Source organism: Grus americana, chromosome 3 (genome assembly GCF_028858705.1).
Source record: "Grus americana isolate bGruAme1 chromosome 3, bGruAme1.mat, whole genome shotgun sequence".
Classification (NCBI taxonomy): domain Eukaryota; kingdom Metazoa; phylum Chordata; class Aves; order Gruiformes; family Gruidae; genus Grus; species Grus americana.
In genome coordinates, this window is record NC_072854.1 from 46719159 (window position 1) to 46743189 (window position 24031).

At 35.1% G+C, this 24031-nt stretch overlaps 1 protein-coding gene across 1 annotated transcript in view; it reads left to right on the forward strand.

Moving 5' to 3' along the window:
* Nucleotides 1–24031, forward strand: part of GRIK2 (glutamate ionotropic receptor kainate type subunit 2) — a 431194-nt gene that overhangs the window by 175366 nt on the left and 231797 nt on the right. The window lies entirely within an intron of this gene.

Here is a 24031-nt window from a genome sequence, read left to right on the forward strand (position 1 = left end):
TTCATGTGTATTTAAAGTCAGAAATGCACTCAGGAATTAAAGATTCTACACAGATATTAATTGCTGTTACAGAATATTCTAACTGATATGGGCTGAACAGGGAATTTGTTTTATTTTCGCTGGTTGGTAATCACTGCCGCTTATTCAGAAAAATATTAGCAATAAGCCTGCTTAATGGGAGTGCATTCAGCTTGAGCCACATAGCTAAATGTCATCACATGTATTAAAACACCTGAAATGCAAGAATTTACCAAATTAAAAACTGACATACATATAGGTGTGAGCATTTAGAGATCTCAGTGTAGACTAACTGGTTTCCAATGGTGTAAAACCATGCAGTAATGGGTCACAAAGTTTAGAAGCTCTGGTGATGTTTGTGTTATGTCCTTCTTTGACTTTTCCACAAATCAACTTAGCCATCATAACAGAGTTAGAACTATCAATTTAACTCTGACATTGCATTTCCTTATTTATGTTTCATAGAGTTCCCAGTCTTAATTCTTGTTTTAAATTGTTTTCTGTAGGCTTGTATAACTCTCTAATTAGTATGTAATTTTCCTCATAGTTATCTGACCTTTAGTATCCCAATGCGATAAAAAGTGGATATAAAATTTCATCTTGTCTCTTTGGAATGTTCCAAGTCAAATTTTCGAGTGTGGATCCTACTGACTTCAGTTAGAAGAGTTTTCCCTTGTTTCTAGGCTGCTCCGCAGGAGAGGTCTGGAAAGGGTGATGTTTTAGCACACCTGAGAAGATTAGTGGTGAAACCCAAAATTTCCATCACATTTCACTCTCCTTTTAGGGTTTCTTAAGACTGTTTGTATAGGCTTTGGAAAAACAAATTTAAACTATTTAATAAATGCTACCATAACTAAACATTCTATTATTTATGTTGACTTATTTGTATAACAAAAAATTAAATCCATTCCATGATTTAGGAGAGTAACTGCAGCACAATTGGCTTTGTTCTTTCTGTGACTCCAGAAATCTGTGGAAATGTTGGAAATAGTCTGACACAACATAGCAAATTATACAGGTTTTCCTTACACAGACTTCTTGTGATAAAAGGTTTGCTTGTATAAATAGTTATGAGAATCAAATAGATACGATTTGTACTAAAGTCTAAATTAATTGGTGACTTTGAAATAAAACTTAATATACTTTTAATATGATACATAGATTTCCTGAGGAAGTCTCAGTGGTCTACTTTTTTTTGAAGAGGCTTTTCTGTCATGATTCACATACTAATAGATTTCATTTGAATTTTTGATATTTTTTTCACATTTCTTTATTGGTCTGAGGATAATCAAAGTGGTGCTTATCCTCACAACATACCAATAACAATCTAAATGTGTTGCTATTCAAATATATTCGTACCTTTTTATTTCTGTTAAACACTTGTGCAGAAATGAATGTGCACGCATGGTGTAGCTTACTAAGTTACTTAGAAGATTATATTTATTTCTTAAATCTGTAATGGTCTTTTTTTCTGAGTATTTTCTGTGGTCTTGTATTTACTTTGATCATTGTTTTTGAATCACCATCCTCTTACTAAACAGATAGAAATATATAGTGCTTTTAAAAGTAAAGATCACATGGAACTGGCACATACTATGGCTGTTGTTTCTTATAAAAGTACAGGAATATGTTAAAGGTAGTTCCATCACAGGTAATAAGCCATGCCTTTAGAAAATACTAGGAAAAAAAAGAAAAGTGAAGGACCAATCTGTTGCAATACTTTATCTTTCTTACTAGTAGAATTAACTGTATCTAGTATTTCTCTATCTTTTTCTCAGAGTCTCCTCGTTTGTTTATGTTACCGTTGGGTGAAAAAGTCCCAATGAAATAATGAGTAAAATCTTTGCACATTTTAGATCCAAAGCTGGGGCTTTTTCAGACTAGAATAAACTTTGTAACGAATTCTCACTTGATCCTGCACTTCCTGACTTAATTTAGTGATACATAAAATTGTCTTTTTTTTTTTTCCTTTGGCTTCTTACATGTTTCCAAATAAAATCCAAAGTGGCTCTAATCTGTCACAATCTAGCTGGTAAATGTTTGTTCATTCATGCGTTTCCCTGTTTCTCATCCTAAATTCATTTGTTAGCACTTCAAAATACACATTTATAAAGTTACACTGTGGGCAGTGTGGGTAGGTCATTAGCTTTTGAACTTGCTCCATCTATGAGAAGCTTAAATATACTGAACATTAAGGTAAAAAGAACCAGGTATTGGTTTGGTCAGCTGCCAGACTGGATTACGAGGGGTTTATTTATTGCTCAGTCATTCTGACAGAATGCTTAGTTGCCTAGACATCTTTTACAGGGCTATGGAAGCTGGTGCATAAAAGTAAAATAAAGACATGTGCAGAGTATTTTTTCAATGCACATTTCTGTCCAGAGACTAGTTAGTTATAATATAGGAACAGTGTTCAAATCAAAAGAAGTTGAATAGCATCACTGAAAGTTTTGAGGTTTGCTCCGAGATAAATATTTAGAGTTGTATGTCACTAAAATGATTTTTTTTTATTATATACAAAATGTATGATAGATTCAGGTATGCAAACCTGTGGTTTTGTTGAGGCAACCTGCCTTGAAAGTAATTCAACCCTGCAGATTGTAATACAGTACAGTCTCAAATGGAGCCTGGTATCAGGATGTTACAAAATGACTTCTAACTAGATTGAGGATCTTTAAACAATTCTCTGATATATGATATATTCATTACTGTTACTCTTCAGTAACTTTATATTAAATTCTGAAATTTCAGCAAAATGACTTGGCATTAAAAAAACACACTATTTTTCAACCAGAAAAAGATTTCTTCTTGAAAATTGAATTTATAATGTACGTTAAAAAAAAACAAACACAAAAATCCCAACCAGAATGAAATAAAACCATTTAATTTATGTAACTTTAGGTTTTATTTCTTAAAAGGGTATATTTGAAAGGTTTCATCCCAATTTAGCCTGGAGAAAAAACTGAATTTTGGATTTTCCTACAAGATGGAAAAGCTACTTAATTATGGTGACTGAATATTTTTGTTACATTTTAACAGTATTGTCATCTGTACTGTATTAATGGAAAGATATTCTGGAAAATAGAGGAGTAATATACTATTTTAAAAACACTTTACTTTGGTATACTTATACTAGTCTGTAAAAGTAACACACAGGAAGTGTGTTGTGTAAAAGTAACACACAGGAAAAAAAAAACCAAAACCAAAAACCAAAACCCAAACCAAAAAACCAAACCCCAAAACCCCCACAAAACAAACAAACAAAAACCCCCTGAACATAAATGCAGTCCTACAATTGCATTGATAACCATGATTCAGACCAAGCAGAGTAGAGCATGAATAAAGTGTTATGATTTCAGAATTCTTTTACTCTACAACTATTTATCTTCCACAGTTTTCTGTGCCTCAAGTCAGAACTTAACATGCATAATTAAGATGACCTAACAAGCTCCGCTGCTTCATTAATGTAAAGTTTTCCTTACTAATTGCTTTTGCCTATCATCTGATTTAGGTATCTGCTTTCATCTTACGTATTCTGACTATTAATTCTATTCTTTAGCGTTCGCTTTAGTAGCTGTATATGGCAGGTGCAGGCAAGCACTATGGTACTTGATGAATGCTATAGCTAAGGTCACTATTAAAGCATTTCCTCAGAAAAATCATAGTTTGGGTCTGATATGTTTTGTAGGCTGCCTAGAAGAATGGAGCGTTATTTAATTGTGTGCTTTCTCTTTCTACTCTTAATTACCTTGCTTATTTTTTTACATATTTTTTAAGTTTCTCCTTTCTTTTCTGGACATAGTGTGCTTTTCAAGCTTAGATGCTCCCCACCATGAAACGTAATAGTTCTCAGCAAGTGAAAGCTACTTGTAATAAAAATATAGAGTGATATTAGATACTGAGGGTGAAAATGTAGAGATTTGTTGCATAGCCAGGATGGTTCATTTCTGTGTGTGAGATTTTCATCTGCTTCAAAAAAAGACAGATGAGATTTTATGAAAAAAGGTCTGAAATTTTTAAAAGCTGGTGTATAGACTTCCTCAGATAAGGAGAATAGATACAAGGATATTTTCTTTAAATATATAGTGTTAAAAAGACACAAAGATCACCAGGAAAAATGCTAATACCTTCGTACATCGTTCTTAATTGAAAGAAAATACAAATGCATTCACTCCACAGAGCTGTCTAGGAAAGTCATTTTGAAACTAGCCATTTTGAGGGATGTAGTAAAAATGCTGAAGTTAGAATTGCTTTGGAATGTGAGAATGGGAAAGAAAGAATAATAATGGATTTGTAAATGTGTAGGTATTTTCCCCTAATTAGCTCTCCATATTTGCACACCCAAAGACTTGGGGGACACATATATTATATTCTTTCTTTGTTCTCTGTTTCCCCTGACTGTAAGAAAACTTCCACTAAGCGACCTCTCGATGTCTGAGAGCGACCTCTCTTATGACTGTCCTGTAAAGTCTTGTTTATCTGAATGTTCACCTTCTTAGCTTTGTGGTTATGTTAGTTTAATACTCTCAGGAGTTTTGTTGAATCTAATGGTAAGACAAAGAATTGCTAAGGAAAAGAATTGTGGAAGGGTGAGCATGAATGGACAATGATGGTGTATTTTCAGTTGCATTAAATCAAATTGTTTGAAAAACCCCTAAAACCCTGTAATGAATTGGACCAAAGCACGAAAGCCATGTTAAATGGCTGGCTGTAATCAGGTGAAAGAGCCCATAATCATCACAGCCTTTTGGCTTAACTTTGGTAAAGCTTTTTGAATCATGTTAAACTAATTTGGTTAAGCTAATACAGTTGGAAAGTATACTTTTCTTCCATTAGACAAGATTGGAAGAGAGCGAGAGGGTAAAGGAAAGCATTGAAACCATGGCACTTGTAGTTTAAGAGCCATCTGAAACTTAAAACCCCTAGAATTAGAAAAAGGGATTCAGGTTTTTTGTCACGACATAATCAAGGCTTAATGAGGTTTTTCATGAAAAAGATAAATAACTCCCATGTGAAATAATTGGACATGAATAATATTGAGGGCACTCTTGTACTGCTATGAAACACAAGTATGTATTTCCCAGGTTCAATGCCCTACTCAAATCCATTTTAATCAAGGTTTAGGTGAACAGCATGAGCCAAGAAAAAGTGAAGTGTGAATAAAAAAAATACAGCGGTGATAAAAGGAGAGATTAGATTTTAACCAAACTGTTAAAATTAAGCTCTTAATTACTGATTCAAGAATTAACGATACTAGTATTTTGCATATTTAGCTGATTGTTTTTAAATCTATTTTTGTTCTGTGCCTCAATGTCTTAGTTGCTTGCACAGTGTTCTCCAAAATTTACTGCTTTGCTTTCCTCCCAAAGGAAGCAAAAAAAAAAAATATTATGATGTCATCCAATGTTTTCTTTTAGCACACTTGTGGAGTTTGACTTACTGTCTTCATCCTTGATGTCAGGATTTGCAATGACTCTATAAACTGATATAGATAGTGAGGTTATTACACTGGGTACAAATTCTGCACTGAGATAGAAAGTTTTAAAATTTTGTTTTGTTTTCCTTTAGGTAAATTGAATTTTATGGTTACTTGGGGGTAAAAAAGAATACATTCACTGCAAATATAGTATTTTGAAGCTTGTTCAATTAGTGCTGTAATGAAATTTAGGTGCTTCTCCAGTGGTGTTAACAGAATCTACAGCTGCTTTACATACCTGCTAATTCCTTAGTGTATACCTTGATTTTTTAAAAATAATAAATTATGTCATAGTTGTTGTATTAATGATTTGAAATGGCAGTCTCTTTAATTTAGCAATGAAGTTATTTTATAGAAGATAAGGCTTCCAATTTGTTGAATAACTTGTTACAAATTAGTCATTTAGTTCTGTTAACAGTCAAAGGATATTTGTGAAACTGCAATTTCTTATCTCTACCTAATACGGAAATAGCAGTTATATTTGAGATAACTAGTTAAATAATAATTTAGTAACTGCTAGCAGGCACTGTGAATGGACAGAAGGATTTGATGAGAAAAAGGTGCTGTTAAGGTTCCTGAGGGTGAAAAGATTCATAAAAATAAAAAGAAATGCTCATTATAGAAATACAGGCTTGCATTCTGATTTAGAGCTTCAAAGAGGACAGCTTGTTATGTAGACAGCTTTATAATTATCCCTTTAGCAAAAGGAATTTTCTGGATTTGCTGATGAGATGTGTTTAGTAAAACACTGTGGCAGCAAATGTGTACTTCAAAGGAAATACTAAACAATTACTTATTACTGCATTACAAGCTAGGAATCTCCCCTAGGCACAGTTAACTTCATGAGTTTAGGGACTATGCAGGATTTCATGCTGTAAGATATTTTAGAAATGATATGTCAGCTATTTTGAGAATTAATTACATTATTAAATATTTGACTCCTGTATGTAGTCTTGGTATTTTAGGAATCGGGATCTATCAGAAACTTGCAATCCTACCCCAGAGGAAAGGTACGTCCAAGTGTTGTGCAGCATTTAGCAGAAATTGCAGCTTCCCTCCTATGGAAGATTTCATAGAATTCTTCCAGATGTGGTTTGAGGATGTATGCATATATTTATAAATATAGTAAGATTAACATGGATTTATATAATGCTTTCATGTTAGAGCTCTCCTGCTACATCTTTAGAAAATAATAGAGGGAGCCCAGTGTAACAGCAAGTAGGGAAACAGCAGAGCTTGCGCAACCTGCAAAAGCTCCTATGCAGTCCGGAAGACTAGCTAAAGCGTAGGTTGTTTTTTGAAATAAGAACTTAAGTGCCTCTACTCATGAAATATGGAAGTGTTTGCACTGTATGAAATTTAAAGTCTGAGGACTGTAACCCAGTATACCATAATCTGTCAAAGATAATAGTTTTTTTAGGATATGCATTCTGAAATTCAGTTTAATAGCTTATTTATATGCTGTATTTATTGTAACTTTTCAGGAAAAGTGAACCAAAAGCAAGATTACTTTTGTTCTGTTTCTTTGCTGTTAGGGTTAAGGAACGTTGCCTTTAGGAGCAGCATAAGCAATTAAAGCTTGTAATCAGCAGATTTACTTGCAGGAATGAACAACTGTAGCAATCACTGGTGCTACAGTTGTAGGATGTGGCATGGTGACAGTGTAGCCATGCTAGGTTAAGCAGCAATATCAATCATGCAATTTGTGGAGCGATGGGACCATCAATTTAGGCCTTATTGTGTGCTTGTCAGCTTCACAGTGGCACTGCCTCTTAGGGCTGGTGTATACTCAGCTGAACAGTGAGGTTTAAAGTATGTTCTAGGTAAAATCTTGGTCCTTTGGAAATCAGTATATGTGTGTAATTTGGCTAACATTTTGTTTGCTACATGTATGCCAGGCTTTGATATGGTAATGCAGATGAACTGGAGTTGATATCCCACCCTGCCCCCGATGGAGTAGTAAATACTATATACTGTAATGGAGTGAAAAAGAGTGAAAGTGATATCTAAATATTTGTCTCTGAATATTCAGGTGGTTAATTTGGGTGTAGTTTGGTAAGCTCTAACTGTCTTCATTATATACTTCTGAATTATGAAAAACAAGAATGTGTTTTTTTTCTTTCTGTTATTAATTCATACTTATTAATTACTACACCAGTTGACAAAGCTGGTAGAAATAAATAAGCTTCTGGGTGTACCATCCTCTCTGTTAAAGACCTGAAGGGGTATGTGCTTGAATGTTTTTCCATTTCCAGATGTATATAGATTTGTCTAATAAAATATATTACTTCTCCCTATAAATCTGTTTTTGCTGTTTAAGCTGCAGCACGCTATTTCTAATTTTAAATGGATACTTATAGTACACATAGACTTGACTAGAACTTTCCTGAGGATCAGATATATAGTCATCGCTTAAATTCATTTTCCTAAAGGATAACTCTATTTTCTGTCCAGAACATCACGAACTCAATTTTAGTGCTTTCTAGATGCCACGGGATATTGTGCCTGGCCTCCACCTGCCCCTCCAGAAGATCACAGGTCTCCTAGAAATACAAAGTCATGTCTGTCTACCTTCTGTAGATGTTTCACATATCTTTGAACATTTCAAATGGTGCTATATGCCTGCATTTAGACTGGTTAATCAAGCTTCTAACTAGAATTGTAGCAGTGAATATATTTTCCACTTAAACAGTCTAGTGAGAATACAGTTGCCACAAGCACACATACAGAGCTCTTAAAGAGTGCCTAGGAAAATTCAAGCATCAACCTGAATCTGCATGTGAATACCTTTATGCCAGGCTGGAAGCCAAATTAACATGTTTTCATTATTATATATTTTCTTTGTGAATCTGAGGGCACTGCTGTCCCAAGCCACATTCAGCATAGGAAATAAGTGAAAAAATAACACTGAATGCACTAAAGAAAATTAACTATCGTGATGCTGTGAAACAGAGATTTCAGATATTTTTTATACTCTTCATACTCCCACTTCCAAGGCCTGAATATATGTATGCTGTGTTAATAGCAGAGATAAGGTTGGTTCCCTATGTCAGCTAAAGAGACGTTATGTAATGTCCTGAAAACTTTTAAAAATATCCTTATGTTGATGCTATATAATAATTTATTCAAGCTTAGTGGTGAAACTGGGAAAGTATTATTTTGTAAAGGATATTCTGTGCATGTAATTTCTCTCAATATTGTTTATAAAAACCAAATCTCATTTTGTCATATGTAGCAATGGATGTATTATTCAATCTGTCTGTTTATTGAGCTGTTGATAGAGGCCTCAGTTCAACAAAATGTTCAGTGTGTTTTCTTGCTGAAAAAGTAATACAAGGCTTGTTGGGAGCCCTGTTGAAGTCAACTGAACTACTTTGGCACTCAATGTGACGTATATAATTTGTTTAAATGGGTCTTCAAAGGTCGCTCGTAAAAAAAAAAAAAAGATTTTATCTAAGTTACTTTGTTACACTCCACTCTTATTTTGAGCGAAGACTGAGAGAGAATTTCAAAGTATTTCTGAGCACAAGAGGCAATCCCTTATCAGTCTCTTGATGATAAATGACATAGTTCAGAAAATGCCACTTTGCAAGTTGTGTATGCCTGATGATATCATTGTTCTCAACATTGTTTACATAAAAGATAAAAAATATTAGCTTTAGACTATTTTGGGTTTCTTAGCCATCTATTTGCTTAAAGTACAGGACAGGTATTCTGATGTAATTCCAAAGTTTGAGTAAGATTGTAGTTAGAATCCAAATAAAAATAACTGTGTCTGAAGGAATATTCCTGTCTGCAAGATTACTGAAAAGAAACTTTTTTTTCATTTATTCATTTTCAAACTGAAAAAACCCCAAACCCTTTTTTGTTAGTGTGTTCATCATTTCTGTCATAGTCCCTAGGGTGCTTCACACAGTATGATTCATGTTAACTTGAATGTTGGAAGTAGGAGGTCTTCCTGAGCAGGTAGTTTTGCAGTAGTGTATATCTAGAATTGAAGCCAGACAACAGAAAGCTAGCAGCTGGAAGAACAAAAGGTAGCAGCTGGAGGACTGCTGGCCAATTATTTCATGAAGTTGCTAGACTAATTTATAAGGTGATGTCCACAAAATTTCCTGACTGGACTGTCCTGGACTCCTTGGAGAAAACTTGAATTTATAGACATCTTTTGGCCAGTGGTGGTTTTCATAGAACATTCCAGTTTGGAAGGGACCTTGAAAGATCATCCTGTCCAAACTTTCATTGAAAGAGAGCCAAGATGAGATTATCTTGAACCCTGTCCAATTGTGTCTCAAACTTCCAGTGATGAGAAATCCACCATGTCCCTTGGAAGGTTGTTCCAGTGATTGTTCTCACTGTAAAAAAATTCTTTATCAAGATGAAACCTCTTCCTGTGTACCTTGTACCCGTTGTCCTTTGTCCTCCTTGTGTGGCTATTTGTGAAGAGAGAGCCTCTGTCCTCTTTGTAGCTGCCCTATAAGTACTAGAATACTGTGATGAGGTCCCCCGAGCCTTCTCTTCAACAGGGAGAAAAGACCTAGCTCCTTCAGTCTTTCCTCAGAGGGCAGGTTTTCCAGCCCTTTAATTATCTTTGTGGCGCTCCTTTGGACTCTCTCCAGTGTGTCTGTGTCTTTTTTGAATTGTGGGGACCATAATTGGACAGAGTACTCCAGGTGTGGCCTGACAAGAGCTGAGTGGGATGATCACATCTCTATCTCAGTTAGTAATGCCCCTGTGGATGCACCCCAGATTCTGATTTTCCTTTGTTGCTGCAGTGGCTCACAGCTGACTCATGTTCAGCTTGTTGTCTACCAGGACCCCCAAGTCCCTTTCAACAAGGCTGCTCCCAAGCAACACAGATCCTAGCATCTACTGGGCTCTTTGGTTACGTTGTCTTTGCACTTGTCTCTGTTAAACTGCATGCACTTCTTGCTAGTCTGTCTAGGTCTCTCTGTAAGATGGCTTTCCTTTCTGACATGCCCCTTTACCACCCAGTTTAGTGTCATCAGTAAACCATTTAGCAATGGGTCTATGTCTTCCCTGTGCTTCTGCTTACTGGTCACATATTTGAAGAACACTTTCTTGTTGTTCCTGACATGTTTGGCCAATTTCAGTTCTAGTTGAGCCTCAGCCTTCCTTTTACTTGGTAGGGATGGACTGTTCTTGTGTTTCGAGGAGGTTGTTCTTGAATAACTCCCAGCATATGCAAGCTCCTTTGCCCTCCATGGATGCTTCCCATGGAATTCATCACAGCTGGGCTCTGAGCATATTGAATCAGGCTCTTACAACATCCAGGTCTTTGTCCTACTACCGGTCTTCATTGTGCTCAGCAGGAGCTTAAACTCCACAGTGTTACGATCACTGTATCTGAGATTGTCATGGGTAGTTATGTTGTCAAGTATGTCTTCTCAGTTTGTGAGCATAAATCTATCAATGCACTGTTCTTAGTTTGAATGTCCAGCGACTGTAGCAGGAAGCAGTCCTCAATGCATTCCAGGAACCTGATGGGTGACTCGTATGCTGCTATGGTGCTTTCCCAACAAATGTCCAAGTAATTGAAGGCACTCATGAGGACCAGGTTCTGTGGGTATATGGTTGTGCATAGGGGCAAGGGGAATTAATTCAACAACATACTTGCATATTTATAAATTTTAAAGTCTACTGTTGATACGTATACCAATGCAATGTATATAAAATTACACAGAAACCAATTTAATAATGATACTTTGAAGAAGAAAGTGCTGTAACATTTTTTTGTTGCCTGAGCATTAAGCTTATTTGAGGGTTGGGTTGATATTGGATGGTTTTGCCATTAATAGAATATACCTTTATGAAGCACACCGGAATTGTGATCTTCACAACTTCTGTGTCCCCTATGAATGTTTTTGCTCTGTGTCTGCCTCTGAAGATGGTTTTCATTCTTAAATTTTCCTTTTTTTAAAAAAAAAAAAGAAAAAAGAGTATCAAACACATAGGAGTATCTGCTATAGAGTTGGATACATTAGTTTTCTACTTTTAGTTGAATATGGGAATGTAAACACTGACTTACCAGTTTCTGTTCAAAGAGCGCTGTCATGCATGTAAGGTCCTTAGCCTGAAGTTCATTGCATGATCACAAATTGAAAAACTAAAATCTATATTCATGGAAGGAGATGTTTCTGTCTTGGATTAGAAAGATTTATAGCAACATCTGGGAGCAATTAGAAAGGCTTCTTTGTTCTTTGACACAGTTAGGTCTTCATATCTTTGTACAAAGCAAAGATGTGCATAATGGTTTCCATTAGTAAATGCTTAGATTTGCCACAGTTTTGCAATTAACAAAGAAAATAATAACACAAACTTTTTCTTTAAAATTGAATATTCCTGTACTAATGTTAATACAATAGGGTTCTCTATCTTCGTTTGCTGGGTTTAGTTCAGTATTTAAACAATATTCTAGATGAAGAATGTAAATATACAAAGAAAAATAAATATACCTTTTCTTGAAATTTATGTGAAATTGCATCAGAGAGCATTGTCTCTGTTTGAACATGCTTAGGTTTCTTTAATTTTACTGTTCCACATTTGGCCTATACATTGACTAAGTACTTAGATAAAGGTTGTTGATTGGAACAAACACTAGCAATGTTAGGAAATTGATTTTAAACAATTTAAAGGGGTTTAAACGTGAAGATCTTGAAAGAAGTTATCTTTAAATGAATAGTAAGTCATAAGGTCTCAAGCCACAGCTGTGTCAAATAAAGCAAGCTTTTATTGAGTTTGTTTATAAAATGCAACATGAGCTTTATATGTAGTTTTGCAAGGCTGAACATGAAGCTCAGGTTTACTGGGGTTATGAACAAATATCTTATTAGCATTTTTAAGCATTTAAGTTTTTAAATCTACTAATGTAAAAAGAAGTCAATGCTGATTCTGTCTTTTAGACATGGATGTGGAATATTGAATGATATAGTAGTGGATTTAGTGACTACAATTTGTCTGGAGAAAGACACAGAAAAAAGTGAGAATTATGCTGTAATCAGCTGTACTGAGTTAAAAATAAAGGTACCTGTCAATTTTATTGAAGTTACTCTGAATTTGATGAGATCAGATTATCCTTTAGAGTTCATTCCTAAAAAATACCCAACCATATGGGATATATTTGGAAACAGACAAATGAAAGATAAATAAAATGAAACTGTAAAATGTGAAACACTATAATAAAGTGTATATATACTGAAGTTTAACTCGGACATAATAAAATTCAGGAAAAATAAATTGGTAGAAAATCAGTGAGTTTTGTTAGCTTTTCTGTCATAGCTAGCAGTTCTCTGAAGTAAAGGTCACACTCCTTTCAAAAAGCTGTGAATCAGGACACTCATAAGGATGATGCTTGAGTAAAAATGTATTGATGAATGAAAGTTTAGACAAGAGAGTGGATTCCAGGAGTAAAAATTACAAGCACATTTTCAAATTTTTATATGTATATTAGTGTTTGCTTTTCATTATCTTGTGGATACTAGCATATGTTCCTTTTACTTTTGGTCAGAGTAGTCTTGGGAATCAAAATGATTAGATGATCTGTATGAAGTTTATTTAATGCTATTAGTTAGAATCAGGATATCGGGGACCTGTATTGATTTACAAGTAAGATCAAGGGAGAAAGCCCATCAGCAGAGCAGTGGGAGGTAAAGCACTATCAGGAGAGAATCTTTACTATCTGAACACTAGGTATCATAGTTGTTACAGAAAAATACTGAAGGGCTTTTCTGGGAATACAAATTAGCAGCAACTAGCTCGCTAGATCTAACAGAAGATCACTCTCTACAGCTACCTGAAAGGAGGCTCTTCTCCCAAATAACAAGTGATAGGACAGGAGGAAATGGCCTCAAGTTGCACCAGGCGGGGTTTAGCTTGGATGTTAGGAAAAATTTCTTCACCTAAAGGGTTATCAAGAATTAGAACAGGCTGTCCAGGGAGTGGTTGAGTCACCATCCCTGGAGATATTTAAAAGACGTGTAGGTGTGGTGCTTAGGGACATGGTTTAGTGGTTGGACTTGGCAGTGCTAGGTTAACGGTTGGACTTGATGATCTTAAAGGTCTTTTCTGACCGAAATGATTCTATGATTCTATCAGATTTACTAATGATTTGCTCCTAATGAGTTACCTGTTCCCTGAGAAGATTTGTTCCCGTCTCTTCATTTGCAAAGATATATTCAGCTTTCCAGAACTGCTAAAGTCTTGTTTTCTTTATATTCCATAAGTTGTGAAAATTTTGAAATGCAGTACCTAATTATTGAAGCAGTTTGCATTATTACAGGTAGGTGATTAAGATTCAGCCAAGTGCAGTTCAATGTAAGATGTATGGAAAATGTTGAAAATATTTTCATTTAAGGCTTTTTAGTAGTATAAATAGTTACTAGTTTGGGTTTTTTTTACTATAAGCAATTTCTAAATTTTGTGTGTGTGTGATAGAAGCATCACTGGGAGCAACCGATTGCACATCATGGAATGAGGTGGTCACTTACGCTTCCTTAATGTGACTTTAACCCCTTATAAAAATGGATTCTTAGAGTGATATTTAGGTCTGTGTTTCCCCCCCGTGCTCCACTCCCCCCCCCGGCCTTTCTCTAAGCTGTATTTTCTTTTACTTATATGGTTGGAAGTAGTAACACATAAAACCAATAAAGAATGCAATTACTTTTTCTTGGATATAACAGAGGATTGAAAAAAATACTTCAGGACTCAGAACACTGAAGCATTTCAAATGTTACATTTGGAAGCATGAACAGAAAATATAAAGTAACCTCTTAGTATAAGAAGGACCTCAATAAACTGGAGTAAGTTCAGCAGAGGGCCACCAAGATTGTCAGGGGTGAGGGACTGGACCACTTGCACTATAAGGAGAGGCTGAGGAAACTAGCCTGGGGACAGGAAGGCCTCGTGAAGGATCTAACAGCACCCTCCACACCTGCAAGAAGGCTATCAAGACGACAGAGCAAGCTATTCCCAGCAGCGCATGGCGTGAGCATAAGAGCACAGGCATAAATGGAAAGAGAGGTTTGGACTGGATATAAGGAGAAACTTTTTCACCATGAGGAACGTAAAGCAGTGGAACAGATTGCTCAGAGAGATTGTGTAATCTCCATCCTTGCGGGTTTTCAAGACCTGATAAAGTTCTGAACATGGTCTGACCTCAGAAGTGACATTGCTTTGAGCAAGGGATTGGACTAGGGAAGTCCTGAGGTCTCTTCAACTTGAATTATCTTATGATCTTTAATTTATACACAACTACTCATGGCTGTCCTCTCAGAGATTCATCTCCAGTAGCTCTGTAGAGTGCTGTTTGATCTGAGGGAACCTCCCCAAAAGCTACAGCAGTTAGAGCCACGAAACTGAAAGCTGTACTCACATTCATGAAGAATTGTAGCTTAATCACATAGACATCATACAGTTCTTAAATCGGAGTACCAGTTCTTCCTTTTCTTCTGGAAGTTACCCTTATAGTTTTGGGAGAAGCATCTGCATGACTTCCTGTTTTGCTTGTATTTTAATCCTAATGGGCATGTGATTTTTTCAGACTACAGCAAAACTTCATTAAATATAATGTGGTCTCAAACAGAATTTTTTAAGCTTTAGAACCACAGAAGATGTGTTAGAATATATCAGTCATGATATTATCAGACTAATATCAAAATGTTTAGTGAGTTCATTCAGTAGAAGAAATGATATAGTGATATTTGCATCTCTCCTGGAAGACATGAAAAGGTGATTTTGTTGTACATTTATAAGACATGTTGGTGATCTTTGTAAGATAGGCAAAGCTGCTGATCGTTACAGCTATCCAGCCACACAGATATAATTATGTCCAAAACAAATAAACTTCAAAATTACTGAGAATTTAAAAGGGTTCAATATTTAAAATGGTGAGCACACCATAAAAAGAAACAATGAGAAACCTAATAATTCCATGTTCTGTTCAGAGCTTGGCTATGTTTTAATTTAAGGAGAATCATGAATTGAGCTTGTCTACGCTGTGCAGTCATAGACATAATGGTTAATCCGCTTCTCTCCTTTCTATGCAGCTGTCAAACAGGCAACCTTGCAGAAAGCTTGGTAGCAAACCATGTAGAGACTTTCCAGGCATGGCTAGTGGTCTGCTAAATCATCCAGCAGTGGCTTGGCATATTCAGACATAGCCTTTCATGGTGATCGCCATGTCTTAGGCTTCATTTGTTTCTGTTTGCAGATAAACTGCCCAGAGAACAAGTTTAATATCCTTTGCCTGTGCTTCAGAGTGAACTGTACATACATACCTCCTAATGAAGAAGATGCCTAAACAGTATGTGTGGAATTCACCTCTCCTAACTTAATCTGTGTAAAATTCAGATGTCTAGTAATTGCCTGTATTTGCAGTCAGTAGAGGAAGAATACAGAAATTTGTCCTAAAATAGCTGCAGACTGTATTACTGAAGAGGTGTCTATAGAGAGCCTGGATAATTGGCTAGCCAATTTTAAATGCAGCCATTAGATGAAATGACTTCTTTCTGATGTATGTGGGTTTTGCACATACAGACACCCCCCTTTACACACACATTCCCCCCAGTTTTCATTTTGTTCTTGTTTGACTTTTGATGATGTGCTTACAGTTCTAATCAGCCTTGCCTGTAGCTCTAAGGAGATACATATTCTTTAATATGGATTATGTTACTTTGGTGCCCTATGTTGAGTCAGTGACTGCATAGACGCCAAGGTGATGGCATATTTTGATAAACTAACTAAAAATGCACTAGTAATACAGTAGAGGTTGTAAGTAAATAAGATTGCTTGTTTTGTATTTCCCTAAAACACAAGAATATTGTTGCTTTCAAAGTTGGTCCCAGAATTTCAGTACTGTCTCAACCTTTCCAGTAGTGTGCTCTGTTTTAATTGTTGTGGACTCTTGCAGATTTTACCACCTGAAGGAACCTTTTAACACTTGATCTAGTTGGATAGGACTTAGGTAGCAAAGTTAATAACTATATCAGAAACTGTAGTACTCTACTTTCTTCCTAGTGACATTTAGTGAAGACTCTAACTCCTTATCAGTCCAAACCAACCTACCCATAGAGACCTGATGAAATTATCTCTTCACATGTTGCACTCTGTAAACCCAAACACTTTAGTTCTTGCCAGAGATAGAGAGAGGGAGGAAGGAGTTTTCAATTCTTTAAATAGAAATAGCAGTTCTGTATGTCAGGAAAGGAGACACAAAGTTCCGGGTCTTTTCTTTTGATAACGTCCTAATTGTGTAAAGTACTAAAAATGTATATGAGGTTCCATAGCATTTTCAGATTAGCCAGAGGCTAATCTAGATAGCAGAAGTTAGTAAACCAAATCTCCATGGGTTAATTTATTGTAACACTATTCTTTCAATATGTCTTCTCCTCATTATCTGGACAACAGTAAGAATGTGAGGGTTGTTTTTTTTTTAAAAAAAGGAAACAACAAATACACTTCAGTACTAGTCCAACAATTCATGTGACCCAGAGGTCTCTGACTAGTAAGATAATATTATTTATGTATAACTGTTTATGACATATTTCAGTGAGTAGTGCCCTGTGGGAAGACAAACTAGGGGAGAAAAATTTTTTTCTAAGTATGAGCCATCCAGTAGGCCAAGATTAGATAATGAAGCCTTCAACAGCCAGTAATGGAATAACATTAAGTCTTTTGAGTTCACTAGGCAGTTGAATATGCTAATGGAGGCACCATGCTGGGAAAACATACATTTTAGTTGGAATTTCTTATGAGGGGGTGATTGCACATTATGATATGGATAGCTATGCTAAATGCATGGAAATTTTCTGCCAGAAAATTAAGGCCTCCTCTACCAGATAATGGCTCACCTAAGGAATGTAATAGTGGTGAAGTAAAATCTGAAAACAGATGATTTCCTATTTAATAGTCCATTGACTTTCCTCCTAGAGTCATTGTCTCCACCATGATGGCTGTGGTTTTTATTTTCATTTCATAATCAAGCTCAAGGTGTTTTGGTATGACCTGGGCAGGTACTTCTTTGTTGTTAGAAAACAGTTTAATTCATTAAAGTTTTACGTTTTTTCAGTTCAGGTGTAGTTATTGATTTCGGTTGGATTTTCACTAGTGTGCCTGAATAGATATTGCATAATACGTTAAATAGTTTTATTCAATTTTGCCATCCATAAATGCCATCCTGTCTTCAGGATAAATTTCAATATCTTCTGGTATTCATTTATGTCTCCAAACATTTAATATTTCCTGGATAGTTCTAATATATGGTTCTGCCCTAATGGTCTTCATAATTTTTTTGGGTGATTAATTATTAAGCTTTTAGAAGGATAAATGCATTAATATTGCTTCCAACACCTGGTAAAAATTATTAGTGTTTATAGTGTACTGTGAGCAGATATTTCCAAATATAAAAATAATAAAAAAAATCAGATTAAGAGGTTTTTCTTTGTAGTGCTAACTGTCCTCCTCAATCTTCTGCTGATATCTCTGACCACAAAACCAGCTTTCCTATTTTTCTCTCAACTACAATAACAAATGCCCTACTTTTCTAGGAACTGCTATTCTGCAAAAATTTTCTATTCTATCATCCAGTAAAAATGCTTGGAGGGAAAGACATAAATAATCTGCGTGTATCAAACAATACAGAAAAGTAGATGTTGTCCAGAGTGACTGGAGCAGATTGTCTCTATCCATTGTACACCATTCTAAACTTGCTGCCCTGGTTTCTTTGTAAAACCTACCCATGAATCACTAATGGAAATTTTATTGTAAAATCAGAATGATTTTCCTTGATTTAAAATGTAGGGAAAATTATGATTAAGAATCTGTAGTTTTCAGAAATATGTGTAGCAAGGGAGGGCTTGTACCTAGAGCAATAAAAAAGGTAAATCATGAGACTTAATAAACATAAATTTATAGAATCATAGAATCATTGAATGGTTTGGGTTAGAAGCTTCAATGCTCATCTAGTTCAACCCTACTGCCAGAGACAGAAAGATCTTTCACTAGATCAGGTTGCTTAAAGCACTGTCCACCCTGACTTTGAATCATCCAATGATGGGGCATCCAGAACTTCTCTGGGCAGCCTGTTCCAGTGTCTCACCAGCCTCATTGTAAAGAATTTCTTCCTTATATCCAGTCTAAATCTTTCAGTTGTCTTAAAATCTGATGCGAGTAACCTCCTTTCTAAAAATTAATCATTCACTGGTATACTAAAGTCTAATCAAATTGTGCTATAGAATCATTTAGGTTGCAAAGGACCTTTAAGAGTCCAACCATTAACCTAACACTGTCAAGCCCACCACTAAACCATGTCCCTAAGCACCACACCTACACTTCTTTTTAAATCCTTCCAGGGACGGTGACCCCACCACTCCTCTAGACAGCCTGTTCCAATGCTTGACAACTGTTTTGGTGAAGAAATTTTTTATGTGTATATAATGTGTCCTATGTAAACATTTGAGTGGAAAGAGTTGTAAAGTACAAATTACTTTCAGAAATATGAGACGTGTGCCCCTTTGTGGTCCATACAGTTTCAACTCTGGTACCTAGGTGTGCCAGATATGTTTCCTTTTGGTGCCTGCAGAACTGTAAACTAGACCAATGAGAGCAGGAAGTAGCAGGTGTGCAGCTCCTTTTTTGAATGTGAATTTCTCGCTAAAGCAAAATTAGTGCAGAGCATATGACTATATTATAGAATAAGAGAAAGTATAATCTGCATAAGTTCCTTTTGATTTTTAGTGCTTCATTAGAGGTGCTCCTCTGTCTCAGGCTTGTAAACCCGCTAAAATAATTATCACCTTTAATACCTCTATTATTTTTCTCCTGCCCTCTCTCTCTAATATGTTTTGCATTCCAATATTTATTTCTAGTTTTAGGTTATACCTACTTTTGAAAATGCAATTTAAATACTTGGATTAGGTTTTTGAGCAGTATCATCTGTGCTGAGCTAGTAATATCTAGCTCTTTTACACTGTTGATTCACCGATTTCTTGTAGCACTAAAGGTCGTAGGGGTGAACTGTTTTCACAAAGAAAAATATTCAGCAGGCAATAGATCTCTCACGAGCAGTAAATCTTCAGTTACATTACTGCTGGCTTTTTGACCACAGTCTTAGCTTTTGGTTGTTGTGAAAACTAGTGACTTTACTTTTGAAAAATTGGAAGAATTTGGGGATACTTGATTTGTAGATAAAGTATTTATATGTCTTTCTGATAAATACAAACAATGTGCAGAGAAGTAAAATAATTTGTACTTAAATGACCATAAAGCAACAATCATTCATGGAACTATAATGGGTATCAATTAAATACCCAGTAGTGTGGGTCTAGATTGCAGAAATGAAACTCGTGTCTTCACAATGGCTTGATGAAACTTACAAAAAATCCCCAAATAAAGAATTAATTAGACTGAATTTACTTATTTAAGCTACTTTATTTGAAAAATGTATCTTCCTTTTGTTGGGATTACTGATTTGGTTTCTCTTAAGCATTATGATTGTTTATTGATTTTTTAAATACAATGATGCTCATGAAACTGAGATGATTTATTCTCTTTTCTACACACTGGTATTTCAGAAAAAGGCTAGAATACTGGTAGATTTAATTCTAAGCATTCACTGAGTACTCCATTGTATGAACCTAGCTTCATAGATTTAAGCGAAGGAATTAAAGATAAAACCACTCTGAAATAACACATATACTATTCCTCCTTGGAGAGCTGAATTTCACCATGGTTTTGGATTTAAACACATTACTAATAATTGTTCTGTGTTTTCTTCGGATTCCTGGTCTCTACAAACAAGAGGGAATTGTTAAAAAAAAGGCAGATGTTTCTCATGAGAGAGAGAGATAAAGGAATAAACCAGACTGAGAGTTAACTTTACACTCTGGTCGATCGGCAGCTAGGAATGACAGAATTCCCATAGTTGCCCTTTTAGCAATATTTTTTTGATTTTTTTGATTGCCACAGTAAATATCCCTATGGATGTTAATAGATCACCAGAGTTTTCACCAGGATCACCAGTCATTGAAATAAGTTTTTAATGTCTCAGCGACTGCCTTTCATCTTACTGAGGAAAAATTCTCATAGGAAATCCATATCTAGGCATTAGTAATAATCATAATACTAATAATAGGAATAAAGCCCCAAACAGTTTCACCTCGAAGATGTCTAAGAAAGAAATTATTTTTAATGAAGCATTAAAATACATTCTCACTGAGGAATTATTTTCTTCTCACTGGGGATATTTTAGGTAAAATAAAGCATGCAGTATTAAAAATACTTGGAAAAGCATATGAAAGTATTTTAATCATCTTGGGGAAGAAGATCCTTGCTGTAATTAAAATACCAACAGAAAAGAATCCCTATAACCTTGTCCATCCTGAAACTGAAAACACAGCATATCATTTATAATTGTATATTATACTGAAAGCAAATTCTGTTTCATGACCATACTGAGCTTACATAATTGTTGATGGAAGTTCAGACAGAAAATTGCCCATAGTGGTAAAAGCATTGACTAGTGTGTATTTGTCACTATATATATTCACAGCTTGAATTTTGTATGAACTGAACTGTCTTTGTCCTGCAGCAAGTTTTAGATTTTATGAACTATTGTACTTCTGGCAATATGTAAATGTGCTTCTGAATTCCAAAAATAACATAGGAAATTGCTGTATTTCTTATGTTCCGCTTAGACCATTATGAGTTGGCACTGAAGTAACACAATAGACAGACTGTTTTTGCTGCCAGTAGTGTGAACCTGGCTGCTTGACTGATTCTACTCTCATTCCATTGTTACAATAATATAAGTAGTACCTTGTGCCCTAGCAGTAAGGAAGCCTTGTTTCCTATGAATTTGTGTCTCCCAAGTGATTAAGTGGTGTTTCAGGCAGCGACAGTTGTCACTGAATTTTTAAAATACAGTTAGGGCATCTCTCCTGTGTGAATTCTCAGGAAATCAAGACTGATGAGGCAGCCGTTTCCTCAGTGAGATATTCAGCCCAGACTTCTTATCTTTGCCTCTTTTCATCTAGGACCTTCATATTTGTGAAACCTCTATCCTAGTATCACATCTGGAAAAATGTGGAGCCCCTTTTTCTAACACATTCCCCTCCACTGCTGTTGCTCTCTTCACCCTACCTCCTGGTGGCTGGTCACATAAAAGCTGGCTGAGAGTGTTCATCCATATTTTCTCTTTTTTATTCTTTTTTTGGGGGATTATTTTGAAAAGTTATGCCAGATATTTTTAATGTTATATGTAAAGCCATTAAAACTTACTTTACCACTGTCTACACTGATAGCTATTTCTTGAACATTGCTACTACAGTATGTTAAAAGAGAGAAGTGGGACAGAAGTGCAGAGAAAGAGACATCGATTACTTAGATGTTAAACGTTTATATTGTAAAGCTGTCTGTTATTTTTTCTCACAAAACCCCAAATCAATAATAATTAATAATAAACCCTAATGCCGTAACAGAATATATGCAAGTTATCATTGGCTCAGTTAAGCATTTGTGCTAGTGTTTTCAATATTTCTCCATGTACAAAGTTCTGTTCTAGTCTCTCCTGACTCGAAAATATCCTTTTTATAGTATTGTGTATTTCCTAACAGCTACCAGATGTTTAGTGTTAGTATTGCTTTATATTTTCACTCACAGTCTTGCAAATGATCCTAACACTGACTCAGAGATTGTATGTATATCTATCATATATAGCAACTATAGCTTCAGTCCTTGGTAAATTTACTGTAACTGGTAGTAATGGTGCTCTAATTGTTTATCTATGATACAAATATTAAACAATAATTAGTTTCTTAAAGGCTATTAACCACTAGAGACATGTATTTAAAATTTCAGAACATTTAGAAATGGGAGATTAATACCATTTTGTACATAGAAATAAACTCTATACCTTCTGTTACTGTTTACTGCTTAATTTATTTCATATAGTATCTAATGGTCAGAAGGGACATACCTCACTTTTTAAAATTTGGTTTTGTTTGTTAATGAAAATACCACCCACCGACCCCCCGAACCCAAACACACGAAAATTAATTAGTGTATTTTTCTACTTGATTTATTTGATTTACTGTTTAATCCCCACTGATTATGAAACTGTTTACTTCAATATTCATAACATGTGCCATCCAGCTCCCTTGCTTGCTGTGAACTTGTAACCCCCTTCAGTATGTGTGGTGAATATAAAATTGAATCACAGAGCACAAGAAAGGTCATATAAACATGACTACACAGACATGATCTACAGGTGTCATCTCAAAAAATATATCTGAAACTGGAGTTTTGAGAAACTGACCTTGAATAGGACCGGACTGCTTTCCAGCATGCCATGATTTGAAGCAACCCGCTTTTGCAGGTTCAGATTTGTTATGTTCAGAGAGGAACAGTGTATATGTATAACGTCACAATCATTTGATCACTGAACTAATTACTTTGTCCTAAAGAACAATGATAATGGCTGAAACCAGAGAGGAGTAAAAGTCGGCAAATTGGCAAAATAAAACCAATTTGAAGCATAAAGATTTTAAGACTTAAAATACGCTTTAACAAAAAATTGAAACTCAATAATGATTATTTGTAGGAATTCATTTATATATTAAATGTATGTTAGAATTTTGGTCCATTTTTGTATGATTACATTGTATGTATGATTTCAGTTTTTACCCTATATTTCTGAGGAACATACTTTTAAAAGTCAAAACTGATAATTGACAAAACTTAAAGAATCATGGATTTCCAGAGTGTGATAATAAAATATTGAGACCTGAAGAAACTAGAACTGCACGTTTTTCAGCATTTTTTTCTGAAATCAGTTCTGTATAACAACTCTGGTTACTGTATACTAGAATGTGGCTTATGGCTATGTATAAGGTCCAGGCATCTACTTAGTTGTTTAGGCGCAAGTCTGCTGATGTTATCCACCTCTGAATTTTAAATGATCTTTGTAGATGTTTATAAAACTCTCTGTGATTGTCTTTCATTTGTGCTATAGGCTGTGAAACTGAACCACTAGTTCATTTATGAGGTTTCAGAAGATTTTTAAAAATTATTTTTGCTACAGCCATAAATAAAATCTTATTTAAATATAATTTTACCTGTGAGAGATGGGAAACAACGAGAAGAAAATGGTGATTGGGTAGTGCTTTTATGACAATACAGATAAATTTTAGTGTAGAATATGTATTATTAATATGTGGATTTTTCATTTGTTTAGTTCATTACAAACATTAAATTAGAAATTACTAATAAAAGTCAGCTATCCCCTATAGACACAACCCTCCTTAAGACAGTGCACAAAGCTATTATCCAGCCCTATGAATAATTATGTCTAAATGTAAAGTAGTATCTAACAGAATCATGGAATGAGGTGTTTTGTTTTGTTTTGTTTTTTAATAGATTGGTAGGTTGTGTTCATAGATTTGAGCTTTGAAAAATTAAATAGATAGCTGAAGCTATGCACCTGGCAGTATCTTTTTCAAAAGTATAAAGGTTTATTTTAATGCA